The following is a 19754-nucleotide window of genomic DNA, read 5'->3' as shown; positions in this document are numbered from 1 at the left end:
AATCCCACAGCTGGGGAGGATGCCTTGAGTGTGACTGCTGGACATTAATGACAAATAATGTGTTGTGGTGGTTTATTTCCCCTCTGAGGGATTAGTCACTTGCCACTGGTCTCATTTGCTCTGCTATGCCACAACTTTTACCTTCCCTTTTCCATTTCTAATGTTGTTGTTTTTTCAATTTTCTGGTAAAATGTAAAACGAGCTGGTGTTTTTTTTAAAACTTTTTTTTAAACAACTCTATCCTGGCATTTCCACAATTACTCCGATTGGCCCAGGGCGTTCTCCATTGTTGATCTGGGTGTCACAAGTGATATCTCAGACATGGCTGAGTGGACTTTGAAAGCACTTGGAGGAGTGATGGTTTTTATCATCGCATGTTAGAATTTATAAAAGCCCGTGGCCATAATAGGTCTGAAACACTCTTACGCCACAGGAAAGCTCTTTCTCAGCATTTCTTTTTATACTATGATGCACATTGCTTGCATAAGAGCTTCAGTAATGGAGTAAAGTTCCTTCTTTTTAATGCTTCTCTGCAGCAGTGTTTTATTCTAGGAGAATAATTACTCACTGACCTCTCTGATCCAAGGCTTCCCTGGTAGTCTTTGGATTTAACCAATGATTGCATGTCTGCTTTTCTTGTATGTAAACTCTCGTTTGTTGTGTCAGGTAACAAACAGCTCGGGTATCTTTGGCCTGCTTCATGTCATAATCAGACATACAGGTGCCAAAATAAACTGGGATCTTGAGTTTCTCCAGATTACTAAAAAAATATCAGATTGTTTTAAGAAAACACAGACATCCACCAATTTTTATCGGCTTTCAACTACATTTCTTGTTAGGAGATGAAAATAAGTGAACATATGGTACATGAACCAAAACAACAAGCAAACAGAAAAATGCAGCAGCTAGGGAATGACACACACAGAAGGGGCTTTGTCTCACACGTTTGGCAGTTCAGACGTTGTAAGGATGCAAAATATGCAATAAACAATCTAAAAATAAACGTTATGTCAGTGATGTGAAGAGATTGTGTCTGTGCACACAGTATAGAAGTACAACTTTAAAAGACGTTTAAAAAAGTAGGTATCACTTAAGTTCCTGGGTGGAGACCTTCATGTAAGGCGTTCATTTTCCTGATGTCACGTCTTTGACTGATGTTGCACTGAAATTGGAGCATGACGCATACGTATCTGAGGTAAGAAGTTATTGGACATGCTCCAATAACTTCCTCCAGTTTCTGGAGAAGCTGAAGGAAACATATTTTTCTTAAACGGGTGACATTCTCCTTTAAGCGACTGAATCACCAGCACTCATTGCTGAATCACTGAGTTCCCATTCATGGGTAACAAAATAGAGCCGAGTAGAGTATGGCACTTGGTTGCAGAATTGTAATTCAGTACACAGTGGACTGGATGTAGAAACTTTTCCCTGTGCAGCTGGCGACTCTGATATCACGCAGCCAAATTAAACTGTTGAAAAATGCACACACACACACGTGGAGACGGAGGCAAACACTTAAGCACACTGAACAAGAAAAGCATTTACTGCTGTGTGAATGAGAAGCTATGGCTGAATGACTGAGCGTGTCCTCTGTGTCTCGGTGAGGTCGACAGCCCTGGGAAGATTACAGGGGAAGCACATCAAATGAATGAGAAAAGAAGAGATGAGAGGCGAAGAAGCGAACGGATCAGGAGAACCCGCAGTATTACACTTGCTTTAAGAGAATTATCTTGGCGAGGTCGGAAAGTTGACACGGACACACATAAAACATCGCCCGACTTAAATCTGTCAGAGCTTCATCTCTGTGCACATTCATATTTTTATTTTGAGTTAACAGACAGTGCTGTGCTAGTCCTGAATCACTCCTCATTTTTCATATTTCACTTCCAAGATATTGTAATATAAGTATATATAAGTTAAAGGTTTTCTTTGGATATTGGCTCCCTTTTTGCCCATTTTCAGTCCCAATCCTTTTACCTGACCACTTTCTGTTAACAGAAACAATTGATTTAAAATGTTATCTTTATACACTTACTACTAGCACCCACAAAATATATTTATTTAGCTGAAACTATGAAAAAAGCTTGTAAGGCAGAAAACAGTGTTTTTTTTACACTGGTAGTGTGTCCTTAAAATTTGTAAGGAAACTGGACGAAAGAAGAAATGTGAGGGCTAAGCACAATCTACAGCAGATGAACAGTATTTGAATGTCGTGTCTTTAACAAAAATGGAAAAAATCCAGCAAAGACCCACAGGATCTGAGAGATGCATCTGACCCTGTGGCTGAAACATCTACCTGTTCTCTAAAGCCTCATCAGAAATGCTCTCAGTGGAAGGATGTCTGTCATGAAGCAAATTTTAAGGAAGGGAAAACGGGGAGAAAAGGTTGCGATATGCCAAATTACACAAGAACGGTGGAGCTCTGTCAGGGTTTGACTGCATTATGGACAGTGGTGTTGGGGATCTTGTAAAAGACACACAGTGAAACACTATCAGTCGTGTACTGGTCTCCTCAGAGCCTGGACCTCAACATGACTGAAACGGCGTGGGATCATCTTGACAGAGAACTTTGAAGGTTCTTGAAGAACTCTGCAGAACTATTCCTGAAGACGTCTTAAAGGAATTTCTGTAAAAGCTGCCTCAGAGAGTTCAGGCTGTGCTGAAGAATAAAGGTGGTCATACCATACCTTTCATGTATGTTTGCACGTGTGAATAAATCCCATTTTCCTAACAACACATAAAGAAATCAGTGACTTTTGCGCAGCACATGCATCATTAAATACTATCACATTTGGCTTGCCTCATGGGCAGCTTATATACACACACATTATAATCTGGCTTTCTCAGATGGAAAATGTTGTAAGCTGTGAATACAAAGACTGTGTTGTTGACTGGGTGCAGGACCCCAGTTGAGAGAGTCTGTGACACTAACGGGTGGCCTGCGTGGCTGGCAGGAAAAGCAAGGGTGGGGTTGAGTTGTAAATGGAAGCTGTTTCAAAATAGGCTCCCAGACATGCGTCACTATAGCCGGGCCACAACACATCTCCCCGTTCTTTCCCTCTTACTAGTTTCCATATGTTCAGTTGGCACCATTCTCCATGCTGTAAGGCTGTGCAGATGATTCAGTTTCCTCTCAGTGCCCTAAATATGTGAACAAACATTTTATAATCAGAATAATCATTCAGTTGGTTTGCAACAGTTAAATCCACAATAAGACATTAAGGTTTTATTCTAATAAAGGTTTAATTAGGTTTGACTTAAAGTGGCTATAATCAGCTCCATTCCAACGCCATCCACTGTACGTAAAATAGTCATGTATTAGCAGGTGGAGACTAAAATTTTATTATCCATTAACAAATTTATATCTAAATCCAGTTTTCCAAAGTCTTGATGGCATTGCGTGTCTGAATGGGTTTGTTTGATTCATTTCTTTATGAATCATCTCACCCTAACGTGTATACCCTCCCTTCAACGGCTGTGCATCCCCTCAGGGGGAACCATACCCCAGTTTGAGAACCACTAATTTACACTCTGTTGTGAGTGTGCTGCACCAGTGTTGACTGGAATTTTCCAATTGAGGGTCGGATTGATGTGGTGAATGGATTGTCGCTATCGTGCCGTTTCGTGGAACAGGGTTTGCTTTAGGTTTTCCTTGAAACGTCACACATCTGTACTCAGATCTTGTTTGGGGAATAGTTTCCATCGTGAAAAGATTTTTTTTCCCCAACAGATTTTCTGTCTACATCTTATCAAGTTGTCTCGTCTGATGGGAGAGCCCACCCCGAACTAGGCCCCCTGCTTATTAACATTTATGCTTTCCTATAACTTTGGTAAATCCTTCAATTCCAGCTGAAGCTGGAAGTTAAACATCTACAGAAACGTTGTTGCTGTGCATTTGCAATTTAGTACAATGAAAATAACTTCCCGTCTCATTCAAGTTGATGTATGTGTGGGGGGGAGTAAAAATAGAATTTCTGCATGATGTTGAGGTCGTGTTCACAGCCGTAGATGCGCTCAGATCTTCACACTGTATGACATCAATAATTCCTGCACTCGGTTGCTTAAACATATTCCTCATTTCATGGATTTGTGTAGAATTGTGCAAAAGCAGGCAGTAGGTGCGCTCGGCGAGAAAGTATTGCAGAAAGAAAATAAAGAGACTAATTATTTTTACAGCTTGAATGCATTATGCAAGTCTTATTTACCGCATTCTCCTGCATGGAGCGCTTACTGCTTACGATAAGTCTCTCCTCATACCTTTTCTTTTTATGAAAACTCAGGGGAACGGTTTCCACCCCCACTTTGGATAGCATCTTGTTGACTTCATTTTTTTAGGTTAGCTCACCTGTTCTGCACAGAGTATACTCAGCAAGCATCCATCCCGAGGTAGTCGGTCCACTGCTGCCACATATCATTGTGAACACTTTTTGATGGGTTGTCAGAGTGATATTATGTTCTGGGAGTTGTGTCCTCTGGAAAAAATGATGACTCTGAAGGAAAATGTGTCCAAATAAAAGCCCTTTAAAGGGGTGTTGGCCCTTGAACATTTTACATGTTGGTATTGTGCACGCTTTAACTCTTTGCAGCTTGGATTACGATTATATATTCTGTCATATTTCAGGCCTGCTTATAGAACAAAATGACTAGATTTGGGCTGGTTTCTGAAGTTAGTGAGGGTGGTCTCTGCTGATGCACCTGCCTTTGGAAAAAGCCAGAAACGGTTCTAATGGTCACCAAACCACGTCTTTGTGACAGAACTTGGGGGAGGTAATCAGATGTTTTCTTTTTGGAGGAAAGACTTTAAAAAGATTAGTGAGTCAGTAAGTCATTCTTAATGTTACATAAATGTTAAGTTTCTGACCTGTAGACTTAACATATTGCCAGACAGAGTCATAATTCCATCAGGTGACTGGTGTGATTTGCACTTGATTTGGTTCAGGACCTTGTTTGTGTGTGTTTACATGTGGCACGAGCACAGGAAGAGCGAGCGCTAAACCCTGCAGGCCACAGAGGATGCTGGCTAACTCAACCCATCTGTGGTGTATGCCAGGTGTACACCATGCTAATCAGAAACTTGTTGACTTCCAGTCAGAACACATTTGAGTTAAATCTCACAGTGAAAGTTTTAAACGAGCAGCGAGTGTAATGGGGTGTTGCTGTGGTATTTAGCTCAAAAGCATTTGATGGGAAGAGCTCCAACATGCAGGAGTCTGTAAGAATCCAAGTCAAACTGGACCTCACAGAAGCTGTTGATTTTTGTGGCAGAGATGCATAAACAGGCTGTTGCAAGATGTTTTGGGCTTCGGCTTCACCGCTGACCAGCACTGTCTCTGTTGTCTCTCATCAGCTTAACTGCATAGTGGACTGATGTGGGTTTTACTCCCCATAAAGCTGTATGTCAAGCAAAGCGGTTTGTTCACCGCACTCACACGCCAGCCAAACTTCAAAGTCATCGCAGCTTTATGGAAACTGTAGGTTTTATAGTGGAAATACTTCATTATTATGTACTGAGGTCAAAACTCTGTAGTACCAAGCAGCTAAATGGAACTATTTGGTCTGAGTAACAAAAAAACAAAACAAAAGAACCCTACAGGTTAGCCAGTTACTAGGTTTTGCTGTGTGATGTACAGTAGTCAGCCAGGAGCCCACCCGTCAACCTGTATTTCACTCCTTTCATCTCTGAACAGCCCAAGGTGGTGGAACAGTTCTCGGCATGTTTCCTCACTACAGACTGTAGGGCTCTTGTATTTACCTCTGTGTCCTGTCCTTCCTTCTGTACCAGTGCCAGAAGCTTCCTTCTTCTGCCTCATCTGCCACAGCCTTAAGCACCTTTCTGAGCCTGAAGCCAGGGATTCCTAGGTACTTTAGGAAATGCGGAGTTAATGGTCTCCTGAAGCCTTTCAGCTGACTTCCATATGATGGATGATTGCCCTTACTGTCCTTCGGTACATTTGCAAGCTTTGTGTGCGACTCCTTCTTCACTCGGGCAGTCTCCTTTCCCTCCTCACACAGAATAGTCCGTGATCGCTGTCTTAGCAGAGGTGAATCTGAGGATGATGTCTAGCTGGAAAAGTTGTACTTTCCTATGGGAACTGTTCTTAATGATCCAGAGCTCTCCTTTCTCATCCTGCACTGGTTCCTACAGTGTTAGAGTCACGTGGCGGGCCCTGTTTGCGATTCAGAGACCTTTGTAGCTGTTGTGGAGCTGCTATTCTCGCCATCTGTAAGAGCCCTGTGACACTGATGCTTCGAAATGGTAAAAAAGATGCTGCGGCCATAGGTTCTGGTGATCACTGACATGGCTGGCTTCTTCTGAATGTTGCCATTATATTAACCTGACTGATCTGACCGCGACACCTAAAGCACAAAAATAATAATAATAATAATTTCTTCTGAAACAGTCCATCCTCTGATCTGCTGACTTAGCCTTTGGGGACAGTGCTTTTGGGTTTCCAGTACAGTCAGCACATATCCAGGCCAGGACTTCCTGTTGCGTCTGGAGATTAGTACGAGTGCAGATAAATTTTGAAGAGCAAATAAAAGCTAAATCACTATTAGACAGTAGTTGATGTGAGATTCCATTTCTGCAGATGCAATCCCTTTTTTCCTGTCCACATGGATGATTTACCTGCATGCAATCAAAGCAGGCCCCAATATGATTGGCCAACACTGCTACAACAGAATAAACCAGAAAGCTCCAGGTACCAGAAATCTTATCCTTTGCCTGAAAATTCCGCATATTCACCTTCATAAAGATATCTTCAAATTAATTTGGATGTATTACACTATGGCAGATTATAGGACTCTTATTTTTTTATTGTAAATTTGAGTTACTACGTGTTCATACCAACTGCTTACAGTGTAACAGAATTAAGGCTTAAACACTCTGAAATGACTACAGGGCTAAAGTCACTGTGCATAACTAACTACTGATGTCCAGATGAAGAGCTAAGAGCAGATTACATACATTTTGTTAATGCCTTGAGCAGCTAATATGTGTAAAACATATATGGATGCAAACACGCGCAATCACTGTTGCTGTCGGAGACGCCGCAGGTCAAAATGTAAGTAATGTGCTCAGTCAAACAACACTGACCTCTTTTAGTACAACAGCGCGTTGCTTCCATTCTAATGTGTGGCTCTGAATAATTTACATTATAAGCCAAAGGGTTAATCAGACTGATGGTGTGTCTGCACATTGCTACAGTACATTGTGCGTAAGCCGTGCCACGCTGGGTTATGTAAAAGTGGCTCTCAGGCATAATTTCTCTTGATGAGGTGACTATTATTTATGAAGTATTTGTATTTTTGTCCTCTGTTGAAATGTCAAGAGTGTCTCATTTATTTTGTGGTATACCCCTTGGTGAAATGGTTGAGTCAGAGATGGGGAAATGCAGCGGTCAGATCAGTTAGCTGTGCGTTGACAGATCGCCTGTTTGATTTTGATTAAGTGAAATGAGATTCATTTATGGTGTTCATAGAATTGGATGGTTTTACTTCCTTATCAGTTAATGAATTTGTTTATGTAATCCTCAGATGCTGACTTTATTTGCATTAGTAATATTTAAAGAATTTGTTTGAGTTTTGGGCTTAATTACTATTTCTTTACTTTTTGCTGAGAATCAGTCGAAACTGAACCTGCTGTAGCGTCTTGTGGGGTTTAGGCTGAGATGTTTTGGCGCTTTGAATGCTGGCAAGATGCACAAAGCTGTCAGAGGTGTCAAAAAAGGCATTTTTTCTCTGAGCAAGCAAGAAAAACAGATGGTTGGGGGAAAAGAAAGGATGTGGGCAGAGACTTGGGCGGGACAAGGAAATAAGATAGGCACTGGAGAGCTTTGGACACACTGGTTCTGTTTTTAGGAAGACATGAAGTTTATTTTTGTAAAAGGAAGATTCGACTCTGTGCTTTGTTGCTCTTTATTTCATTGTGACACTCGACTTGATGTGTCAAATATGAAACCCTGTGTTGCATCAGTTGTTTCTTCATGTCATATTTTGACATTAGCAGGGCAGCTTTGATCACCTCTTTAATTCAAAGGGTGGAAAGGTTTATGCTGCTGCACGTAGCTTAAAATAATTTATTAACCGGGGTGGATTTGCTGACCGAGTATACCCACCTTCACACGGACTCAGCAACTAACATTTAAAGCCATCTGCGATGGTCCGCTGAGCAGCTCCACAGGAGAGACAAGATGCTAATTCCCCAAAGATACCTTTGCAGCAGCATTTGGAGTATTTGAGAGTGAGTCATTCACTCCTCCCTCACACACTTCCCTCGTATGTGACTTTCATCCTAATCCCTGACTTCAGCTTTAAAAGTGAAGGCTTTTTGGCAGCAAACAGCCTCAAAAAACCGTCGGCTGTCACACCATCTGCATAATGATGCTGAAGCGCGCTGAAGTTTGCTGCAGTCATCTATCACCTACATAGCATTATCCACTATGTCACTTTGACCTGCTTCCACCCAACTCTTACAGATACTTCTGAATCGTGGGTAGTAAATGTCACACGGAGGTCAAAGAGAGAGGTTATGTAATTAAAAGACGTTTCCCAACTTCCATTGTTCCTCATCAATGATCGAAACTGGAGGCTGCTTCACAGCTCGCTCGCTGACGCTGTTGGGAAAGGGTTGCACGGGTGGGGTGTTTTCCGTAGTTGGATTATGTAATGGAGTGCGAGTGCAATGGAATAAAATAAACAACCAATCTTAAGCATGAATGGCGTTTATGTGTTGGTGCTGTAAGATAGCGGTGTCGTGGAGTTATTGGTGGTTTCTGGAATTCCAATCAGTCCACGTGGCTAATAAACATAAGACACACGTGGCATTTATGTCAATCCAGAGTATGCTCGGAAACTGTAGACATCACGGCAAAGCATCCCCTCAGTTAGCTACTGTGTTGACAACCAAAGCAGTTTTCGTACCAGTCTGCAAACATGTTTATTTCTGCTGTCAAGTTGGGGATTTGAACTCGGGTCTCTGTGGGGATTGATTCGCTTCGAGGAGCTGCAGTTTCTGGCACTTAATCTTTGGCTTCATTTTTCAGCCCCAGAGGTTGCAATTTGGTCTGAAGTGAGAATGCAAATGTTTTTAAAATGACTAGTGAACCCGCTGATGAATTAATATTATATTATTACACTTTTCTCGTGCATAGCAGCGACTCTCTCTTCTCTAACTGAAAGGCAGAAACAGATCACTGAGCACCGATTTGAGCGTCTTGCCCTCTGGTAAATGTGATGTTAAAATACAAGTGAACTTTTTCTCAGTGTGGAATCGGGGTTAATTGGACTGTGTTCAAAGTTTGGATTAGCGTACAGAAGGCTTCATTAACAGCAGTTGGCACTTGAAAAGCCTTTGTTTGTTTCACAAATTAAGCCGTACGATATGTAAAACGCATTTAGGAATCAGCAACCTGCCGATGTCGTCCGTGATTCGTTAACGTTAAATTGCATACCAGTTCCTGTCTTTGGTTTATCTCGAGTAACATCTGCCTCTGTTTCTGGCTGCTCATGTGGAAAGTACAGCTGTAATCACTAAGAGTGCAGAGTCTATGCAAGGAAGAGAGAAAAAACACTGAATCGGGAGCCGTGTTTGTTGGAGACCTAGCTGCACATCTTTGCTTCTGCTAGTGGGGAGAAGGGGTCATTTCAAGTTATCACCCTCCATTTCTGTGAGATTTCACTTTCTTAAAGCATTGTTTCATTTCAGACATTCTCACAGTTCAAGAGCCAGCAGCGTTCTCTGTGCTGTCACCATGACCCTCACATCTTTTTTTCCTCTTCTGCTCATGATAGTTAGCGGAGGAGGCAAGGCAGAATCCCCAGAGCAGATAGTAGCAGGAGCTGAATATTCTTAAACTCAAATTGATGCATTTGCTGCTGCTAAATTAGCGGTAGCATACACTCGCCCCCTGAGAGACTAGGCGGCACGATGGCTAGTGTAGCCTCTGCTCCTCCTCTGCTGTGATACTCGGTCATAAGACACAAGAGGGAGGAAACACAAGGTGACTCACAGCTTATGTAACAAATCTTACACTGTGTTAACAAAAAGAAACCAAAGCTGTTATACACACACTTCGTAGATTCTCCAGTTTGATATGCAGTGTTTGTTTTTTCTTACTGTGCATTTTACTGTATTTGTATTGCACGAAACCAAGGATGGAGTGTACATGGTGGGTAATACTAGTCAATGCAATGCGACGGTGTCCCAGACATTACTCATGTATTGACGTTTTGGGATCACTAAATTCTGCCGAGGCCATTCATTTGTAACAGTCAGCTTTACTTAGGATAAATCAATACGGGGTCCTGAGGACCAGATAGAAGTTAGACGTGTTTTTGGAAATATGGAGAGCACGAGGAGTATTTGATTCAGGGTGTATTGAATAGGCATGACATAGAATGGCGTGGTGTTTGATTTCGTGATAGAGAAGAATGTATTTCACTGACCTTCAGGGACTTGAGCGTCAACCCAATATTTCACGAGGTGTGTGAAAAGGAGAATTAAATATGTAAGACATATTTTTTGTTGATCGCATGTTTTCTCCTAGATAGAAAGTTCTGCAGTTTGTGGGGTGGAAAAGCTCCTGATCCAAAGCTTAACACATTATCCATCAAATACGGTGAAGGAAATGTTACAGCATGGTCATGCACGGCTTTGCAGCGGAACCGGGACACCACATGTTTATTGATGATGTGACTGGTGATTGGAGCAGCGGGATGAATACTAAAGTGTACACGGATTGAAGATGGGTGTTACAGTTACAGCGAACTCTCTGGATCCAAAACCTTTTTGTTGATAATTTTACTGGTCTAATTTATTCTGTATTTTAACTTGTTTATGTGCTGTTTTAATGGCATTTAATATTATTTAATGTGACCACTGGTCTGTGTCAGGCCCTTCGTAAATACAGGGAGTGCAGAATTATTAGGCAAATGAGTATTTTGTCCACATCATCCTCTTCATGCATGTTGTCTTACTCCAAGCTGTATAGGCTAGAAAGCCTACTACCAATTAAGCATATTAGGTGATGTGCATCTCTGTAATGAGAAGGGGTGTGGTCTAATGACATCAACACCCTATATCAGGTGTGCATAATTATTAGGCAACATCCTTTCCTTTGGCAAAATGGGTCAAAAGAAGGACTTGACAGGCTCAGAAAAGTCAAAAATAGTGAGATATCTTGCAGAGGGATGCAGCAGTCTCAAAATTGCAAAGCTTCTGAAGCGTGATCATCGAACAATCAAGCGTTTCATTCAAAATAGTCAACAGGGTCGCAAGAAGCTTGTGTAGAAATCAAGGCACAAAATAACTGCCCATGAACTGAGAAAAGTCAAGCGTGCAGCTGCCAAGATGCCACTTGCCACCAGTTTGGCCATATTTCAGAGCTGCAACATCACTGGAGTGCCCAAAAGCACAAGGTGTGCAATACTCAGAGACATGGCCAAGGTAAGAAAGGCTGAAAGACGACCACCACTGAACAAGACACACAAGCTGAAACGTCAAGACTGGGCCAAGAAATATCTCAAGACTGGTTTTTCTAAGGTTTTATGGACTGATGACATGAGAGTGAGTCTTGATGGGCCAGATGGATGGGCCCGTGGCTGGATTGGTAAAGGGCAGAGAGCTCCAGTCCGACTCAGACGCCAGCAAGGTGGAGGTGGAGTACTGGTTTGGGCTGGTATCATCAAAGATGAGCTTGTGGGGCCTTTTCGGGTTGAGGATGGAGTCAAGCTCAACTCCCAGTCCTACTGCCAGTTTCTGGAAGACACCTTCTTCAAGCAGTGGTACAGGAAGAAGTCTGCATCCTTCAAGAAAAACATGATTTTCATGCAGGACAATGCTCCATCACACGCGTCCAAGTACTCCACAGCGTGGCTGGCAAGAAAGGGTATAAAAGAAGAAAAACTAATGACATGGCCTCCTTGTTCACCTGATCTGAACCCCATTGAGAACCTGTGGTCCATCATCAAATGTGAGATTTACAAGGAGGGAAAACAGTACACCTCTCTGAACAGTGTCTGGGAGGCTGTGGTTGCTGCTGCACGCAATGTTGATGGTGAACAGATCAAAACACTGACAGAATCCATGGATGGCAGGCTTTTGAGTGTCCTTGCAAAGAAAGGTGGCTATATTGGTCGCTGATTTGTTTTTGTTTTGTTTTTGAATGTCAGAAATGTATATTTGTGAATGTGGAGATGTTATATTGGTGTCACTGGTAAAAATAAATAATTGAAATGGGTATATATTTGTTTTTTGTTAAGTTGCCTAATAATTCTGCACAGTAATAGTCACCTGCACACACAGATATCCCCCTAAAATAGCTAAAACTAAAAACAAACTAAAAACTACTTCCGAAAACATTCAGCTTTGATATTAATGAGTTTTTTGGGTTCATTGAGAACATGGTTGTTGTTCAATAATAAAATTATTCCTCAAAAATACAACTTGCCTAATAATTCTGCACTCCCTGTAAACGTTACTTACGAGGCTGTAGTCTCTGCACAGATTCATCCAAATGCTACAAAACTGAGGAGTTTCTCAAGGGAGAATCTTCAGTGACCAAATCATTCACCTGATCTCAACCCAACAGAGCAGGCTTTTCAGTTACTGAAGACAAAAAGTAAAAGCACAAAGACCCACAAAAACACCCACAAACAAGCAGCAACTGAAGGCGGCAGTAAAGGCCTGGCAGAGCATCTCAGGGGAGGAAACACAGCATTTGATGATTTCCATGGGTTTTAAACCTCAGGCAGTCATTGTCTGCAAAGGATTTTCATCCGAGTATATAAAAGTAGTTTGTCCCATTACTTTTGAGCTTCTGAAAACGAGGGCGTGTATAAAAAATGCTGCAGTTCCTAAACAGCTAATGCTATGCTTTTGTTCTAGCTCTTGAACTAAGGAAGTCTGTGGTGGTGCACAGAACCTAACTGTGAGGAAACTGAGTGTAATTTGGAGGAAGATGGCTCCTTGAGGAAGCTCAGAGAGATTTAATGCATCCTGGCGACTGTGTTGAATACAGATATGAGTATGACACACATAGACTGAGTTGCACGTATGCCCAGCAGATACCACGTGGTCCACAATACAGACCCAGCTAGTCTTTTTTAAATGCACAGCTAATAGTTCATGTTTCATTGTGTAACTGGTTTGTTGGGTGTTATTGATTTGACAATAAGTAAACATAGGTTTGCTGGTGACAGCAAATATATTTTATTCCATCAGGTCAGAGAAATTTGGGGATACCGGAACAAACTAATAATTGGTGTGTCCCGTCAGCCTCTGAGCAGCTGCTGTCTGGTCCTGCACATGCACATGGTGTTAGTCTGCAAACAGTGTGCAGTGAAAGTTGTTTAGCCTGATGTGCAGATTGTCACTAGTAGCTAACTTAGACTGCTCCTTCTTCTTCCATCACTTGTGCGATATTTCAAACTGATCTGCTGTCAAAAAATGCAAAAATGACGGCTGTCTTGTTTTAAAGACACATTAAAAACACGAAGTCGGTGACAAACATTTTGATGTACCTGCGACTGCTTCATTATTTGACTATAATGAATGCTCATAATGTGAAGCTCCAGCTACAAAGAAATGCTGGTTTGCATTTGTAACCGGTAATTTTGACTATAGAGTTCACAATTATTCAAATTTATATACTATGTAATAGGGCTGCACGATTTTGCATAAAATGAGAATCACGATTTTTTGGCTTAGAATTGAGATCACGATTTTCTTTTCCAGTATAAATATTTATTGCTCTTATTAACTGCACATCAACTTCGTAACAGTTGAGACTGAACATAAAAACAATAAATAAACATAAAACAACAAATGTCTCACGTTTTGTCGTTGCCGCAAAATGTTGTACTGCTTGAAATTCCGTCTCCACCGTTGCTCGACGCTGCGTGTACAGAGCAGGTAGTGCAACAATAGAAAAATAGTTGCGGGACGGCACTGTGTAGCGTTTGTCTAGGGTGTTGATCATTTTCCTAAATCCCTCGTTTTCACAGTGTTGATGGGAGCCATATCTTTGGTCAGGTGATAAGTGATAGCCTCCGTAATTTCTTTGTGCCTGCGGGAGTTCGACGTGTATAGGGAAGCGCTGTATAAGGTTCCCGTTATTGATATTTGGGTGGTTGACCGGGACGGATTTTCTCCTGTCACTTTCTCGTCATCCCTGACCTGCTCTCCGTTGTTTTTTTAGCAGCCAGCTTCTGTATCACGTGGTATAAGGCTCCGCCCTTGTCATTTGTTGAGCAGGAAGAGTGAGCGCTTGTTTTCATGCAGATTACGTCCCGGATCAAAATGCGGTACAATCGTCGTCGTCTTTTTTCTTTCTTTTTTTTTAAAAAATCGTTGTCATTTGGAAATGAGATCGCACATAAGTATGAATCGAGATCGCGATTTTCTAACGATTAATCGTGCAGCCCTACTATGTAAAGTATAAATGATATTGCAGTGATTTCATAAAGTGGATTATGGGTTAACAGCCACAGTGTTACTCTTAACACACACATTTAATGGAACTTGTGTGAGAGCATTATTCCTCATGCACGTTTCCTGGTGTCAGCGTTAAATGTGTTACTGACTCTTAAACTTTGTGGCATTTGCTCTTTTCGCTCTTTGTCACTGTTGAAGGACAGGTTTGCAGGGAAGTGTGAGACGAGTAACTTTAATTCATTTAGAAGCCTGCCATTCACTTTCAGTCCATGCTAACCTTTATAGTGTCGACTCTGCCTGTTGTTTTCGGGACACCTCTCTGTCTCTAACAGTTACTAATGCGATTGGACAACGGCTCAGCATCTGCTCCCTGTTTACAAGTCTCCTCGGATGTGTTGCGTGTTTCTTGCCACTGTTTGTTCGTTGCTGCTGTGCTGCGTCTCGCTGCTGGTCAGAGTCGAGCGAGCCGCCCGGGGCGGGGTCAGGGATGGTGGCCGGGCAGTTTCTTCACGTGCCGTGGTGATCCGTGACTGTGCTGGATGCCGGGAGAGATTCTTGACCTTGATTTGTTTCATTTCTGCTCCGGGATGATTTTCCAGCATCTCTTCAGAAGAAGTCACGTCAGCTCTCTTTAAGAAGTAATACACTCTGTGCGTGACACTATAGTCCATAACACGACGATGAGAAATGGGCTGTTCGTTTTAACTGGACACAACATCACCGTAATATCTCAGTATTTTTAATAGTTATTTAGATATGTGTGAGACTGATGCAGCAGAAATGTGTCCAGGACCTTTGACATGTCACACATTTTATTAATAATCTTCTTTTTTCTCCTTCAGGTTCAGCGTGTGGTAAATAGCTGCTGTCCCTCAGAGTTGTCTGCAGAACGGTGAGTTCAGCAAAAGAAGCTTTTTAGTGCTTTGTTGTAGAAATGTACCGCTACGCTCTCGTCATCTATTGTGGAGACAATCTAGTCAACAAAAAGAAAAAAAATATGTTTGGAACATGCGAGACACGTTCGGTATTATATATAAGGTGACATCTGCTGACTACAGGACTCGTTCAAAGCTGGAGTCCCTCCAGTGATGGTGGCCAAATGAGGGGTAACATTACCTGTCAGTGAGAAATGAAGCGGCTTCGTGTTCGGTACGAGACAGAGTTCATAAACAGCGGTGTCAGTTATATCGGCGCATGATGCCAGCACACATCACTCCTGGTATTCAGCTTTACAACACAGTGGATATTCGCAGTTTCTCTTCCCCTTTTCATGTCTTTTTTTTCCATTCGGTGTATCTGCTCCAGTGTTTCTATTTTTAGAATTGCTCAAGTACCGGGGGATCCTGCACTCTTCCCCCTTTCCTTTGCTACATCTCCTCCATTTACCCCCATTTCAGCTGAATGTCACAAGCCCTGCTCCTCTGCGTCAGGTTGATTCATTGTAAGCCGTGCAAATATGTGTATATGTTGCAGCTGTGCAGTAAAAACAAATTTTAAAAAGTCATCAGCGTCGTTGACTGTTGGGGTCTTTAGGCGACCGAGACGACACCGACTCATGTCAGTGGTCGATGTTTAGCTGTTGTTGTTTTTTTCCTCATCATTCAAAGAACTTGGCTTCGATTTTTAAGTGTTATTTTGTATTTTTTTATAATGACTATTATTGATTTATTCATTTTTGTTACAATAAAAACAAGTGAACACACTTATTGGTTTACTTTTGCAATAAAACGCCCCTGCTGGTCATTAGAAAGCATGCAGGCACTTATTTGATATATTTTATATGTTATGTACAGCACAGTCTGGATTTTGATTTCACTTAGTACCTGGAGGTTTGGATATCTTGGCCTCTGCTGTCCCAGTTTTAATCAGTATAAGCCTCTTGCTGGTGCCTATTTTATGGTTGAGCACGTCTTTAAAGCAAGATATCTTAAGTTGAATAGATACGTTATCTCTGAGAGCCAGGGACAGCTCCGACCTGGGCTGTGCTATTGACAAGAGGAGACATTTACCGTCCTCCTTGTGCGCCTCCTAAATAGTCTTCATTTTCATGCTGGCTGCCCGGCGAGGAGGAACTGTCAGGAAGCGAAGAGGGCCATCTTGAAAAGACTCTGATCGCCGCGGTTCACAACATGAGGCCTGCCCCCGCGGGGCTCAGGTGAAGGCACCCTGCAGAGAACTTCCTAAGGACTGTTTCATTTATCCCAGGGTGAAGGTGGTGGCGTAAAAAAGTATAGAAAATCATGAAGCATCATGGCCAGCTATGTCTGGCTTCGTCATCTGCTGCTCCCGCTGAGCAGACGCTCCTAAACCGCAAACATCTACCTCACGGCTCGACAAGCATTCGCATCTGAATCGACCCCAAACGCACACACACGAATACAGACACACAATGCACATTTGGCGACACAAGCACATATTTGTTTGCTTACATCTTCTAATTAAAAAACAGCCCCTTTCCATACAGACATGCAAGCCAGACCTGCTGTTAATTTCCATTATTTGTAATGCTAAATTTCCAGCCAATGCCTTATTCTGTGTGTGTGTGTGTGTGTGTGTGTGTGTGTGTGTGTGACATTCCCGTAGTTTCTGTGATTGGAAACACAGCCAGCAGTATTGTGCCTCACCGCCATTATAGTAATGAATATTTAGTGCGGTGTTGGCGAGATAGCTGACACTGACCCAGCTACGATGTGATGTGATGCTGCTGGGTGAAAAAGCATTTGACAGCATTTCTGTATTTTTTTTAGTATTTTTCAGCGAGCAGGCGATGTGCACAGCGACCAAAGCACCAGATTTAAGAAGAAAAGGTAGCTCAGCTGTAGACTTTGTGCTGGTGCTGCCGAGGTTACTCCTTCAGATGATTGAATCTTTATGACCAAAAGAACTAGGCTAGACATATTTCATAGGTGTCATAAGTACACCGTTTTTATACATGTGTAAGCAATGCAGCAGTGCACATTTGGAGGGCTACACGACCCATGTATCAGGGAGGGAATTGGGAACAGGCCGGTAAGTCACTTTGAATCTAAAATAGGAAAATTGTTTCTGTTTATTCAGATTTGACTGACTCCAATTACGAGTATGATTCTTCACCACATCTGCCGGCTGCAGTGTAAGCGATCCAAACTCCAGTTTGTTTTCCCGAAACCAACATCCACCTGCTCGTCTCACGTCACATGGCATCTTTGTGTCAATATCTCTCTGTGCAACTTCCTCTGTCACCTCATATATTTCTGTCCAACGTGTTTCTGACCAGTCTGACGCTGACCAGATGCAGAAGATTAGATGACCGCATGTTTTAGTTACAGGAACCCTGTAACAAGCCGAAAGCAGATGTGGTCTCCGTTGCTCAGGAAACAGATCAAACTTTTCCTGAGGAATCGAAGCAAAGTTCGATGTTTCCACAATAAATCTTTTTTAATATGTAAAAAGTCAAATATTTTAAATATTTGGCTAGAAAAATGAGAAAACGTGCAGCTGTTTATTGAAACATTTGCAAACAGGCCTGCTTTTGTTTTTGTTTGGCAAAAACTGTTTGTAAAATTCTAACGAGCTTGAAAGTCAATATTTGATATGAACGCCTTTATTCTTTAGCACAGTCTGAGTCTCTGAGGCAGCTTTCTCTCATTTCTTTAAGCATGTTCAGGAAGAGTCCTGCAGCCTCTGTGAAGGACAGTCAGAGCTCTCCTCTGGATGTTTCTGCCTTTTGTTCTGTTCTCTGGTCACACACTGCTTCAGTAGGGCTGAGGTCCGGGCTCTGGGGAGGCCAGTCCATGACTGATGGTGTCCCACTCTGTGTTTTTCCATCCGGGTGTCCTTTTACTGCATTTGGGATCATTGTCGTGCTGAAAAGTGAATCTGCTGCCAAACCCTTTGTAGATTCTGACGGTACTTCTCTGTGTTTATATTTTCATCCGTTTTGATCTCCAGCACCTCAGGCTGAAATGCTGCCCCAAACCGTGTCAGAGTTTTCACCGTACTTTACAGATGGCTGCATGTGTTCACTGTAATATCTCTCTTCTGAATTCTTCTTTTCATATTCACACACTTCAGCCTTTTCTCCCTGCTTGACAGCCATCCTTCTACTGAGACCTTTTCTGATGAGGTTTCGGTGAACAGCAGATGGATCAGCTGAAGGTACAGGTGCACCTCTCAGGTCCTTACTGGATGTTTTCCTTTTTCTTAAGGACATGACTTTCAAATACTGTTCATCTGCTGCTTTTATCCTCCACTCATCCAGTTTCATCAACATTTTTTAGGACACTGCGAACCTGCTGGGAAGTGTCAAATTTTCAGCTAATAGCTCTTTGGGAATCACTTTGCTGCCTCTTAAACGGCTTTATCTTTGGTATTTTGCATGCATTCAGTGAAATAAATCAAAATGAATTTCTCAAGCTCACGTTGGGAAAAAAAAATCTGTTTCTTTGGAAGCAAAACGTAAAGAAATGAGGGGAGGCTCAAGATGCTTGCACAGTACTGTACTTTGGGCCGATGTCTTTACTCGTAGCAGCTTGTCAAGTGTGTCTACCTAAAAAATCAAATCCAGAGAAACACAAGGAACAAGTTATTCGGTCAAAGTGAAAGCCTGGCTGGAACAGTATTAGTTTTATTGGTAGAGAGGAGACGTGATTGTGTAAAATTGGCTTCTGCCTCAAAGTTCCTTCCATCATCTGTCCTCTAATCTCAGATTCTCATCCTCATAAATCATTTCCCTCTGATGTTGCTCTTGGAAAGCAGCTGATTAGGATGCTTTGCTGATGAGCACAGTGTGCCGTGTGAAAATCAACATCAGCATTGTAAAGTATCATAAAATAAACATCGCCTTATTTCTTAATAGAATTATGTTCCAGTGTTTTGGCTCGTCTCACTTCAGATGCCTCATATGTTGTGTGTGATCCAGCAGCCAGAGCGGTTCAGAGCACCGGATCGCTTTGATTAACGCGTCTTTATATGTGAAGAACGCATCTGGAGCTGCTTTTTTTCACACTTATTACCGACACCCTGTTAATCTGCTTGTCGCTTTTCTTTTTTTCCAGCATGTAACTGGTTATTGAACTTGTCTGCCCGTCCATCCTCGCCTTTGACCAGACCGACGGCGAAGCGTCCGGTATCAAAGCCCGCATTTGTTTTGGAAGCTGGAAAGCAGTGACCAGATGTGAAAACAGTGCAGTCATTCAGACAAATCTGCAATAAGCAGCTGCTGTCGCTGATAGTGTAGATTCAATCCTGCAGACTCAGTCTGCTTAGTGTTTCAATGACATCTGTTTTAAACCGCACAAACTGCCAGACAGAGCGTTAGACCGTGATTGAACTTTTTATC

General features: G+C 42.2%; 1 protein-coding gene across 5 annotated transcripts in view; it reads left to right on the top strand.

Moving 5' to 3' along the window:
• The window catches only part of adarb1b (adenosine deaminase RNA specific B1b), a 122057-nt gene that overhangs the window by 31712 nt on the left and 70591 nt on the right, over positions 1-19754 (top strand). For 3 of the 5 annotated variants that reach the window (XM_040027690.1, XM_040027691.1, XM_040027693.1), the window contains one exon: positions 15277-15326. The exons of the other annotated variants lie outside the window; for them this stretch is intronic. The gene's annotated coding sequence lies outside the window, so the exon portion shown is untranslated. The remainder of the gene's footprint in view (positions 1-15276; positions 15327-19754) is intronic. 5 annotated transcript variants of the gene reach the window in all.

The sequence above is a fragment of the Simochromis diagramma genome, unplaced genomic scaffold (assembly GCF_900408965.1).
Source record: "Simochromis diagramma unplaced genomic scaffold, fSimDia1.1 OVJJ01000343.1, whole genome shotgun sequence".
NCBI classification, from domain to species: Eukaryota; Metazoa; Chordata; class Actinopteri; order Cichliformes; family Cichlidae; genus Simochromis; species Simochromis diagramma.
The sequence above is the reverse complement of the archived record's forward strand: the minus strand, read 5'-3'. Positions and strand labels throughout refer to the sequence as shown.